This window comes from Strix uralensis, chromosome 2 (genome assembly GCF_047716275.1).
Source record: "Strix uralensis isolate ZFMK-TIS-50842 chromosome 2, bStrUra1, whole genome shotgun sequence".
Taxonomy (NCBI): Eukaryota; Metazoa; Chordata; class Aves; order Strigiformes; family Strigidae; genus Strix; species Strix uralensis.
Window position 1 is genome coordinate 126,224,356 of NC_133973.1, and position 12,984 is coordinate 126,237,339.

The 12,984-nt window shown below is 46.7% G+C and overlaps 1 protein-coding gene across 1 annotated transcript in view; it reads left to right on the forward strand.

Moving 5' to 3' along the window:
• MAML2 (mastermind like transcriptional coactivator 2) overlaps window positions 1-12,984 on the forward strand; it is a 79,621-nt gene that overhangs the window by 52,148 nt on the left and 14,489 nt on the right. The window lies entirely within an intron of this gene.

A 12,984-nucleotide genomic window follows, 5' to 3' on the forward strand; every position in this document is an offset into this window, starting at 1 on the left:
CCAAGAAGGTTTTTGTTGGCACCAACCTTCCCATTCTCCAGAGTTGCACGTTATCTGATAGCTGGAATATGGCAGACCCTGGATAGTCTGTTATTCTTTCCCACGCTGCAAGATCTGGGCAGTAAATAGCTTAAATAAATGCCAGAAGTATAATTCTTTTTTACTTCATCTGATTTAAGGAAGCCTTTCGTCAGATAATTCCTCCCAGGCATGGTGTCCAAGGCAGGACTAGTCCCTGGTGGATCAAGCTATTTTGACCTCTGTACTGGCTCCATTACAGCTTTCAAAAGGTTGGCGATAAAGAACAGAAAAAATAACTCACTACATCCAAGTACTGTTGCACCTTTCTTTGAGCTCGGTGAGATGCCAGGCTCTCCTTGAAGGGCCTGTGCCATTGTACTGTGGTAGTGGCCTCTGTCACCTTTGATTAACCTTTTCTATTCTGAAGCCAGATAAAAAAAGGAACTACCATGTCCAGTAATGCTACCAGAGGGGCAGTGAGGCAGCAGATAAAATCCCATTATGGGGATCCTGGCCAGACAAACAGATAAACTCCCCAGGGCTGAAAGCAGAAGTGAATGAGTTCTGTCTAACCCTGTTACCCCTCAGAGAAGAATCATAGAATGGTTTGGGTTCGAAGGTGCCTTTAAAGTTCACCTAGTCCAACCCCCTGTGCAATGAGAAGGGACATCTTCAGCTAAATCAGGTTGCTCAGAGCTGTGTCCAACCTGACTTTGGATGCTTCCAGACATGGGGCATCCACCAAATCTCTGGGCAACCTGTGTTTCACCACCCTCATCATAACCCTCATCATAACAAGTTTCTTCCTTACATCTAGCCTGAATCTACCCTCTTTTAATTTAAAACCATTAGCCCTTGTCCTAACGCAACAGCCCTACTAAAACATTTGTCACCATCTTTCTTATAAGCCCCCTTGAAGCACTGAAAGGCCACAATAAGGTCTCCCCAGAGCCTTCTCTTCTCCAGGCTGAACAACCCCAATTCTCTCAGGCTGTCTTCCCAGGAGAGCTGTTCCATCCCTCTGATCATTTTTGTGTTCTCTGAATCAGCTCCAACAGCTCCATGTCTTTCCTGGACTGAAGACTCCAGAGCTGGACACAGTACTCCAGGTGGGGTCCTACCAGAGCAAAGGCGCAGAATCACCTCCCTCGACCACAATTCTCTTAATGCAGCCCAGGATACAGTTGGCTTTCTGGGCTCCAGGCACACATTGTCAGCTCATGTCCAGCTTGTAATCCACTGGTACACCCAAGTCCTTCTCCGCAGGGCTGCTCTCCATCTACTCATTGTCCAGCCTGTATTTGTGCTTGGGATTGCCTTGACCCATGTGCAGGACCTTACACTTGGCCTGGTTGAAGCTCATGAGGTTCACATAGGCCCACTTCTCAAGTTTGTCCAGGTCCCTCTGGATGGCATCCCATCCCTCAGGCGTGTCAACCACACCACTCAGCTTGGTGTCATCTGCAAACTTGCTGAGGGTGCACTTGATCTATGTCATTGATGAAGATGTTAAACAGTACTGGTCCCAATACAGAGCCCTGATGGACACCACTTGTCACCAATCTCCAAGTGGACATTGAGCCATTGACCACTACTCTCTGGATGCAACCATCCAACCAATTCCTTATCCATCGAACAGTTCACCCATCAAATCCATCTCTCTCCCATTTAGAGAGAATGTTGTGAGGGGACAGTGTCAAAGGCCTTACAGAAGTCCAGATAGATGACATCCTTTGTTCACTGATGTAGTCACTCCATCATAGAAGGCCACTAGGTTGGTCAGGCAGGACTTGTCCTTGGTGAAGTCGTGTTGGCTGTTTCAAAGCCCATCCCTGTCCTCCATGTCCTTAGCATAGCTTCTAGGAGGATCTGTTCCATGATCTTCCCAGGCGCAGAGGTGAGGCCAACAGGTTGGTAGTTCCCAGGGTCCTCTTTTCTACCAGTTTTAAAAATGGGTACAAAGTTTCCCTTTTTCCAGTCACCAGGGACTTCACCTGACAGCCATGACTTTTCAAATATCATGGAAAGTGCCTTGGCAACTATATCAGACAATTCCCTCAGGACCCTGGGATGCATCTTGTCAGGTCCCATAGACTTATGTTCAGGTTCCTCACATGGTCACAAACCTGATTTTCTCTTACAGTAGAAGGGACTTTTCTTCCCCAGTCCCTGTCTTGCGGTTCATCAACTTGAGAGGTGTGGGAAGAGAGGTTGACAGTGAAGATTGAGGCAAAAACATTGTTGAGTACCTCAGCCTTCTCCTTGTCTGTTGTTACCAGTTTTCCAGTCTTGCTTATCATGGGGGGTACGCTTTCTTTGACCTTCCTTTTCTGTATGACATACCTGTAAAGGCCCTTCTTATTTTTCTTTGCATCCCTTTCTAAGTTCAACTCCAACCGTGCCTTGGCCTTCCTGACCCTATCCCTATACAACCAGGCAGTCTCCCTATACTCTTCCCACGATACCTGTCCCTGCTTCCACTACCTGTGCCTTTCCTTCTTGCCCTTTAGTTTGACCAGCAGGTCTCGACTCAACCATGTCAGTCTCTTGCCTTCCATTCCTGATTTCTTACACCTGGGGATCGAGATCTCTTGCACTGTATGGAAAACATCCTTAAAGATCTGCCAGCTCTGTTCTGCTCCCTTGTACTTGAAGGCAGTTTCCCAGGGAGTCCTATTCACTAACTCCTTGTACAGCTGAAAGTTTGCTTTCCTAAAATTCAGGGTCCTCACTTTACTCTTTGACTGACCCAGAGAAGAAGTATTCAGAGCTGCTGGGATACCCAATAAAACTACTTTGCTTCCTACATCTTGAGTTCATAGTGAAAAATGAGGCAAATCCCAAGAGTGCTATTCAGGAAACCTGGTGTTTTCATATTTTAATGAAACTGCTGTTGGCACAGACAGATGAAGGATAGGTAGATTTGTCAAACCCTCAGGCTGCTGTGGCCACTGGCACCATTTTATCACAGTCATCAAGATAGCGAGGGGGGATGGCAGGAGCCTCAGGTTTATGTCAATTCCTGCAAATTAACACCCATCAAACTAAATTGTTTTATAACAAAGACAGTGATCGTTTTAAAGTAAGGAGAGGGCCCTTCAGGAAGAAGAGGGAAGATCACAGTTGGGGTTGCGTGCTAGGGACTCATTTAAAAGCGAGTAGATGGGCAGTCACATCTCCTCCTTTGAACCCTGCATTGCACACTTGCGTGGGCTGTCACAGTGAGGAAACTGTTGTCTCCCCCCACCTTCTTCTGTGTCAGGTGACACTTGGCCCCCAGCCCCAGATGCTGATTTTGGTTAGAATCAGTCATTGTCCCAGGACAGGTAATTTGGAACAAAGAGATCCAGCCCCACCATGTGTCCCACCCGAGGCCTTAATCAGTGCATGGAGACACAGGTCAGAACCATTCTTCACACATTGCTTTTCAGTATTCAGCATTGTTTTCCATCAGAGTTCAGAGCTGTTGGTTTAGAAACAGGATCCCAGGAGGCTCTGGTTTAAGGATGCTCATGTTCTTGCTGTGTGTTCTCAGCAGGAGGGTTTTGATCTTAATTTGTGTCTGTGACAGTCATGTCACCCATGTTGTGCCCATTTGTATTCAAGTGTTTGGTCCCAGTGATGTGGTTTTTCTGTTGTTGTTGTTGTTCTTTCTGATTAATTATTTTTTCTTTCTTCATTGAATATTTTGTTCAGGTTGCCTGCTCCCTCATACCCTCCCGCAGAAAAACTGGCATTTTATGGTGTTTGCTTTGCTTTGGTTTATTGCTTGAGGAAAATTTTCACATTATGTCATCATCCTTGGTTTTTTTTTTTTTTGTGGTTGTTATTTAGAAGTGACACAGATGTGTTTAAACTACAGACAATTAATATGGAGGGTGAATCCTATATGAGGAGGCATATGGAAGGTGCAAAGAAAACTTAGATAAATGCCAGTGGGAAAAGCTGAAGAAACTAAAGAATAGCCTGGAAATCAAGAGGATAAAAAAAATTACTGTAATTTCCTATAGAATTTTTCATTAGTGTTTATGATCAAGAAGAAAAGGCACAGACTCTTTTATTCTATTTCCATTAGATATGTTAAAAAGTAATACTTTTGCAAATGCAGCATCAGTGTTGACCTGCTCTTACAGTGACAATACTGGGTGGGTTCAGGTCTGGAAGATGGCTGCATTCATGCAGCATCCTCCTGAGCTAAATGTCCCTCAGCTCAATGTCCCTCAGCATGGTTTATCTTTGAGAACAAATAGTGGCCTTTGTGAATAACTATTGCAGACTTAGCTAGTTCACTTGGCACTGCTCCATGTGACCTTAGCAGCCCAGATCTCCACAAGCTCAGGGACGCCTGGACCATACTCCCCTGTATGGTGCCCATATGCCCTTGGGTTAGTGGGACCGTCAGAGTTGCTGCAGGGGGGGGTGGGAAACATGAGGATGAGGCATGAGCTTGACATGCCAAAAAAGACACGTTATATGTAAGCCTTCAGTGACATTTTTAGCACTGCTCTGTAAACTCGACATTTAAATATAAGCATGTATGTATGAGAGTGCCAATTATTACTGAATTACCTGCTTCCTCTTACAAGACCCTGGTTTTGATCGCTTATAGTTTTTCTAAGTGGGCTGAAATTTTCCACACCCTGTATCAACCTCAGGCTAGATAATTTTGGGAAAAAATAATAAACATATGGCAACAAGACAAGAACATTCAGATGAATAAGGTATACACATATATAGATAATATATGCCCACACTAAAGATACAGACAGATAATCACAAGTGTTTAATTCAAACAGTTTAGGAAGTTTTCACTGTCTCAGATGGAAATTACCACTCCTTAAGCAGAGGCACAGAGTCTGCAAGCATGCACGTACCTTGTCCTGAAGTACTAGGCAAAACAGGTCCACTCACACCAGCTCTTGTTCTAGCTAGAGGAGTGGCAGTTTCTTAAACCTCTCTGACTTTGTCTCCTGCAATTGTGTGATGATAAACTAAAGGGCTTGGCTTGTTGCAGTGTGAATATTGCATATTACAGACATTGCAAATAATAGTGCTAAAGTAGAACAAACCATTATGTGTCTGATTTTGGCAAAAACCTGATAGGAGTCTTCATCATTCATGTTTATTGGTGTAATTATTACAATATAAGTTAGCGGATGTGAGGCATTTAAAACCAGAGCTCCATACAGACCTGAGGATAGATTTGCTCAGCTACATTAGTGGAGGGTCTTTGCTAGCATCTGCCTGGACCAGGTAAGTATCTTGTCCAGAGGGTGTAAGCTGAGGTCACTCCAAGCCAAGAGTGCCACTGTGCCCCTGGGGAGGGGGCTGGATGGAGACCTGGGAGGAAATTCTAACCCCGTTGAAGTCAGCTGGAGTTTTGCCATTGGCTTCGATGGAGCCAACATTCCTGTTCTGATGCAGACATTTCACAATAACCTCCTCTGTTGAACTTTCAACACGTGCATGTTATTTTCATTACAAATAAACAAAATCTTTCTAAGATGGAGACCTTCATAATATACAGTATGCCAAAAGATCACATTAAAAGTTCATCACAGTGCACGTGGTAAAATACTAATAATCCATCCTTGAAGTCTCTGGGAAAATTTCTGACATGAACAAATCCCCTTTAGGTAGTTTCGCCTGAATATATAGCAATCACATGTACAGCTGAGGGTTTATTATTTTTGCAGAATGCACATGCATTCCGAATTTGCCGTGCTCAGCTCAGAAACGGAGACAAGACATTCATCTGTGTGCTTGGCTTTGGGAAAAGACATCTCTGTGTGTCCGGACACGGGCCCTGGTATAGCACAGACAGGAAATCTGCCAGACTGCCTCGGCAGGAGGCTGCCTCCAACACGTGCAGCAAGGAACAAGAAATGTCTTAATGATTAATCACTGTCAACCTTTGTTCTCGTTAAAGCCTTGATTGTCGGACAAGGCTCGTAATGAGACACTGTTCCTGGGTCTGTTACTATGTGATTGTGCAAGTGCTGAATCTGAGCCTCGGACCCTGCAAGATGCAGCTCCCACTTTGCCCAAGTTTAAGGAGTTGGGGTGGGAATGTTGTTATAAGAGTGCCTGCTAGTGGCTATAGGGCTGTGCAGCTTTCCAGCAAGAGATTATGACAAGGCTACAAATAAATCATTAATGGCTGAAAATCAGTTCACAAGGATCTCAGGAGTGGGCAACTTCCTTGTTGGTGCTGAAAAGGCAAAGTGCTATAAAAGGTTTCTCTTAAGAACTGCACAAATAACTATCTGTCAAAGTCTCTTGCTTATGGTTTCTCACCAATAGTGGGGATTGGCTACTTTGAGGTATTTGATCACCCATTTCTACCTAGGAGATTGTGCACAGTGTTCTTTTTCACTCTTTTTATGTATAAAATTTGCAACGCTGAGTAGCAGGAGAATTACCTATTTCTGAAGATAGTTCTGGGGTCCACCTAAATTTCAGTGTGTCCAAAAAACAGGCCCTTTAAAAAGCCTGGCCTCCCTGGCTCTCCCAGTGAGAACTGCAGCAGATGGGTGTGCTGAAATACTTACCCTCTGCATGTTGAGTATCTGCTGCATCACCTGATATCCAAATATATCGCTCCAACGGGTGACTCACACCCATGAGGCTGCAGAAATCAGGTGTGTGCTCCTTACTGTCATGATCATTTCCAGCTTCGTAGTATTGAAGGGATTTGTCCGCATTTCCTCTTTGAGCTCCGTTGCTTGGTTGTTGGAGGAGTGACACAGCATTTGCTTCTTTTCCCTGGTTGGATGAAGGCTCAAGATTTCTGGCAGACAGCCTGAACTTGTGAAATTGCAAATGCTGGTGTCCGTGATTCCTTGTGTATGTGCCTTGGAAACATTGTTGGCCCTGAAATTTTTGTCCTGAGAGCTCAGATGTTCACAGAAAAAAACACAGAAGATGGTCCCCTGTGGTCTTAGCCAAATTCTTATAAACACTCCACAAAAAGGGAGTTTTGCAGTCTTCACCCAGCTATATCTCTGGATAACCAGGATGGATATGGATATGGATAACTGCAAAACCAGGTCTTGGGATCTTGCAATAATCAAGTTTTCCAAATGCTGTTCATACATATGAAAGCAGTCTTGCTGGAACGCATAGAACTACTCTCTGGCAGGGTATTAGGAGAAATTCAACCTAAAACAGTATCTTCTGCATGATTAACTTGAGAGGCTTTTAGGTCACTCTATACAACATCCTTAGAAAGTGATCCACTAGTGCCTGGCAGATCAAGGGGTGTTCACAGTCACTCTTCCAGGCATCTTACTCAAGTGTGACTAGAAGCACCTAAAATGATGAGTGTAAGGGAATGTTCCTATCATCTAATCCGTGCTTCTAACAGTTTCTAAATTAGGCATCTAGAACCTAATCATACAGCCCTGTCCCTCTGTATAGTAGAAGGCAGAGCTCCAGCAGGCAGTTTAGAGAGAATCTGATCTAAGTTTTTAGTTAGAGACCTAAACTTAGAGGAGACTCAGTTTTATGCTGTATGTTCCAGATATGAAAAAAGGTTGAGTGAATTTGAGGTGCTCAGGAAGATGCTGTTTTCCACACCCATTGGGCTGAACGAGCAGTAAGGCAAGGGAGAATTGGGCTGATTGTATTTCTGCCCAGACTGTGTTATTTCCAGCCCTGATACGTAGATCAGATCTTCAGCTGTTGCATATCAGTGTAACCTCAGGAACTACTTGGGGCTCTCACAGTGTACATTGGCACAGAAAGCAGTCCTCTACGCTCCAGTCAAGAGTGGGAGTTATTCCTAAAAATAAGAGTTTTTACTCAATAGGCACTCTGCCACAGTCCTGCTGTAGTTTTGTTTTCTTGTCTGAGGCAAGAACACAAGCAAGCAGTGCTTGGAGTTCAGATGTCCATAGAAACCCCAGCGTTTGGCAGAAAGGGGTGTTTCTGCTTGCATTAGATGTAGCAGAAAAGACGTGGCTCAGAAGGGGCCTGGTGAGTCCTAGGACCAGCTGTTCAACAGAGCACCCGGTGCTTGGCTTCCTAAAGTTGCATGAGTGAGATCGGCTCTTCTCAGTAAGCTTGGTACTGCTCCATGCTTGGCCCTGGGGGCTGCTGGAGAACCTCAGTTTCTGGCTGTGGAAAGGACCATGCCAGCTGAGGTGGTGGAGGTTCACACCAGGCGGTCGTGGGCGGTCTGGGCTTTGCCACCAGCCTTGCACCACCTTGAAACAGTGTTGCAGGACTTCATCGAGCCATTCCTCGGAGTCCTTCTCTTCCTCCCCCTCCTCCTCCTGCTCCTCCTCCTCCTCCAAGTGCTCAGTGTCCAGGGTGGTTTGTAGCAAAAGCATGATGCCCTTGAGAAGCTCATGGGTCAGGACAGCTGGTGGTCCATGAAGAAATCCACAGAGTGCCTTGACCTCCATAATCCTCACTCTAAGTAGCCCGTGACGCAATTAACACAACTGAATCAAACCACCTATGAGTGGGAACATCATGCATAGGTTTGGTCACCTATATGAACAGAACTTTGCACAGCTCTTCCCCTGGAAGCAGCTTTTGGTAAGGCAGGCATCCATTGCTGAGCAGGCTTCCGTGAATGGATCTGAAGCCTTTTCCATTTTTCTTTTAATTCTGTTTCTTTAAGCCAGAGCTATTGCAAAAGGAGGGCAGAAATCAGCGCTGTCATTCCTGACCTGACACTGGGCACAGAACGAGCTGCCCCACAGGGGAACAGAAAGGTGGAAAAATTTACCCCCTCCTTTTGAGGGAAAATCTGCAAGAAGCAGGTCTGTGACACAGATGCCAGTGTGCCTGGCTGGGAAACGAACAGCCTCAGAGGGCATTGTGGTTTAGTAAAAAATTGACCATTGTTTCCCTTCTGTCCCACCAAAATTATTTATCAATTCAAGGCATTTCCAGGAGAAAGAAGCAAAAGGTTTGCACATCCTTTTCCAGCCAAGTGTCCCTAAACTGCTTCTGAACTAGGAATGCAGAAGCACAAGCTTGCAAAAGGCTTTCAGGCCCCCCTGACAAGCTTTGGAGAGAAAGGAAGAGGAGAGGAAGGGGGAAAGGTGCACTTTGTCCCGGTGGCACAGGGCCTTGCCAGCTCTCTGCTTTGCAGAAATCCCTCGCTCCAGCTGCACGTTACTGTTACTGCTCAATATAAAAGCAGTGATCAGGAAATCCCCTTCTTTCCCTGGTAAACACAGTAATGTCTTGCCTTTCTGTGGAGCTTTTCACCCACCTTTTCATCCATCCTCCATGGAGGAGCCTCTTCAGAGAAGTGTGGAAGGAGCCTGTAGTGCTGTGGGATCATGGAGGGAAGGATACCCAGCATTGCCCAAAACAACTTGGGCTCAGCCCAGAGAGCAGCATTTGGTGTCAAAGGTTTAAGCAGCAGCATGAGGGGTCCTGACAGGGGAGAGAGCCCGCAGCAAAGGGCTGCACAAGCCCAGGAGATGCTGGGCAGGGGCTCGCTGGTGTGAGCTGCCTGGCTTGTCCTACACAGTGAGCAGAAGGCCAAGGTGAGGCATCCTGTAACACCTCTCAGTGAAAGCATCGGGAATGGCCCCAAAAAGGGAAACAGAGTTGATATCCATCCAGACCCAAACTCACTGGCATGGTCTGAAGTAAAAGGGGGAAGGGGAAGGGGAAGGGGAAGGGGAAGGGGAAGGGGAAGGTTGGGGAGGAGAGGAGAGGAGAGGAGAGGAGAGGAGAGGAGAGGAGAGGAGAGGAGAGGAGAGGAGAGGAGAGGAGAGGAGAGGAGAGGAGAGGAGAGGAGAGGAGAGGAGAGGAGAGGAGAGGAGAGGAGAGGAGAGGAGAGGAGAGGAGAGGAGAGGAGAGGAGAGGAGAGGAGAGGAGAGGAGAGGAGAGGAGAGGGGAGGGGAGGGGAGGGGAGGGGAGGGGAGGGGAGGGGAGGGGAGGGGAGGGGAGGGGAGGGGAGGGGAGGGGAGGGGAGGGGAGGGGAGGGGAGGGGAGGGGAGGGGAGGGGAGGGGAGGGGAGGGGAGGGGAGGGGAGGGGAGGGGAGGGGAGGGGAGGGGAGGGGAGAGGAGAGGAGAGGAGAGGAGAGGAGAGGAGAGGAGAGGAGAGGAGAGGAGAGGAGAGGAGAGGAGAGGAGAGGAGAGGAGAGGAGAGGAGAGGAGAGGAGAGGAGAGGAGAGGAGAGGAGAGGAGAGGAGAGGAGAGGAGAGGAGAGGAGAGGAGAGGAGAGGAGAGGAGAGGAGAGGAGAGGAGAGGAGAGGAAAAAAGAAATGTCTGTTTCAGAAAGTCCATGTGTTAGAAGCCAAAACCTCCATTCATTTGTATGAACACAAGTCAGCTGCAGCAGGGATAGTGAAAGGCAAACTCAGTCTTAAATGTTTTGATTTACTGTTATTTTAATTTATTATTTGAGCATAATGTTCTTTGTGATGCTTATGAACAAACCCCAGTTGTGCTACCAAGTCTTGAGGAGCTTTCACTGCCTCTCTTTCTGCTTCTCAAAGGTTTTATATCTCACTGTAACATCAGAAGACAGGGTGCAATGCACCTGCTTTGCACCTAGAGCATCACTGTGCTGGAGTTTCAGCACCAGCAGAGCAGATGGGGTTATGTGGTGCTTGGTGAACACAAGCTCAGCCCTCAGCTGCTGCCCCTGCCCCAGCTGGCACCAGGCATGGCCCTGCAAGGGCCGCAGCTCCTCTGCAGGGCTGGAAGGATGTGGCATGCATGAGCAGTGCCAGCAAGTGGAGCAGGAGTTTGGGGGTGAACCCAGACAGACAGTTGTACCTGTCGGAGGTGTGATGCCTCCATCCCATCCCTGACACCCAGCTGGCTGCAGGGATGTGCTCCTGGTCGCATCACCTCCTTGAAGGCAAAGTGGAAAGAAGGTTACCTTCCCCATGCAGGGAAACAACATGGTGTCATGGTGCAGGCAAGCAGGCTCCCCAGCTGGAGTGATGCTGGGCTGCCTCTGGGCTTGGCAGAGGTGCCCCTGCTGCTTGGCAGAGGTGCCCCTGGGCGAGAGGACACACATGTCCCACTCCAGTCTTTCTTTGGTCAGGGGTTTCTAAAGTTAAAGTGCATGAACCGCAGGCATAGGAACTCAGGAATGAAGTTCAAAAGGCCACCAACAGCTTTAGATGGGTGGAGTTGTAGTAAAGCTGCTGCAGGAAAGCTAGACTTAGAGCAGAATGAAACAATTCAATGAAAGCATGGTATCTTCAACCCAAATCTGCCCATCCTTGGCAGGGATGTTGGAAAGCGTCCTTTGTCCAAGTGCACGGGCAGAGCCCTACCTCCCTGGCAGCAGTGTAGGCCTTCTGCCTTCTGATTTTCAGCTATGCAAGCACAGAGTGAGAGTAAGGCTTGATACCGCCAATTCACAAAGGGTCAAACTGCTGCGCAGCTAATCTGCTGATTTATTAGGAAACTGTTCTTCCTCCTCCCATCGCATCACTGCCGATCAGCAGGCAGGAGAAGTAACACATCATAGATTCATAGACTCATACGGACATTTCATGAACAGCAGAGAAAGGACCGAATGCAAAAAAAACCCCAAACTGGCTCCAAGTTGATGATTTATACTGTTTTCTCAGAGCCTGTTTGCCAAGCAGCTGGTGTTTTGTGCCAGTTGCTATTACAGAAGAGCTCTCTTTGATAGGTATTGTGAATGGACACTGCACAGTTTATCTTAAAACAAAATCCCTCCCCACAGCTTATATGGGCTGGCAGGGGATGAGGGAGAGAAAAAGTTGGGTTTTGTTGGGTTTTTTTTTACGCAGGACTATGAAAGCACATTTGGGGGAGCCTGCATTATCTGTGCAAAAACACAACAGATGAATTCTATTAATGGATGTAACATGTGGCTGGGTTCAAGCTAGAGTTGTCATTTGAATATAGAAGTCAAAGCCAATTTATTGTAACATATTTTTCTTTTCAAAATATTTTAAGAAAGACAAAAAAGTTTGCACAACAACTTGGCAAGAAGGTCTGTTGAGAGGAGGTATTTTCTATCTCGCAGCTAACATAAGGGCTGAAAAATATGGCAGTGCTGAGCAATCCTGGATTCCTTCTAGAACTGAAAGAAAGCGTGTGGGATATAATTGTGTAAGAGCCCAATAAATTTTGAAGGGTGGGTTTGTAACACAGCCTTGGGGGCTGCAGGTGGCTCCAGAAGAAAGTCATGGTTTTTATATCAGTAACAGTCATCAAATACTTTATCTAGCTAGCTACGCACTCATGTGGCCCCATCTAAAAGCCACAGAATTATTTTAAAATAGAAATACCCATAACAGTCATTGTGTTTCTTCCATGCCAGATGGTGGAAAGATAAGTTGGATTAGTTTGTAGTGTGTGCGTGTGTGTGTGTGTGTGTGTGTGTGTGATTCTGTGTGGGGCAGGGTGCAAAAGCTAAGGCACAGAAATGAGCTTCCTGGGGTTTGCAGAGCAATGACCATCAATGCTCTTCAGGGCATGGGTAGGCTATGCCTGCCCAGCCCTTGTTTCACTGTTGGTCAGTCTGTATTTCCCTGGATGCCGTGGGAGGCAATGGCCATGGAGCAGAGCTTTACCTACGTAGTAGACCAGACTCTGGCACTACACCTTGGTATCAAGAGAACCACTGCGTAACAGGGAGCATCAGGCTCCAGCTGTGGATTCCTATGTTGCAGGGCAAAAGTGCTGCTGCGTATTAGGTTATACAGAATTATATGGTTAGGTTCCTATGGTGAATTGCAACAAAGTGGAGTCAGAGAACTGATGTTTCTCATGACTGTTGTGGCCTCTCCAGTGTATCCTATTTTCTTTGTAACTGGGTGGCTAAGGAATACCTGACTATCAAGTGATCCAACATCGGCTGAGTGTTTTTGTGTGTGGACTGAGAAAGCTACTTCCTACATTTGGTAAAGCCCCAAGTACCAAACACTGGTGGAGCAAGTAGACAGAAGCCATATTGCTGTCAAGGAAAACCATGGCTAAAAGAAAATGAGCAGGATATTG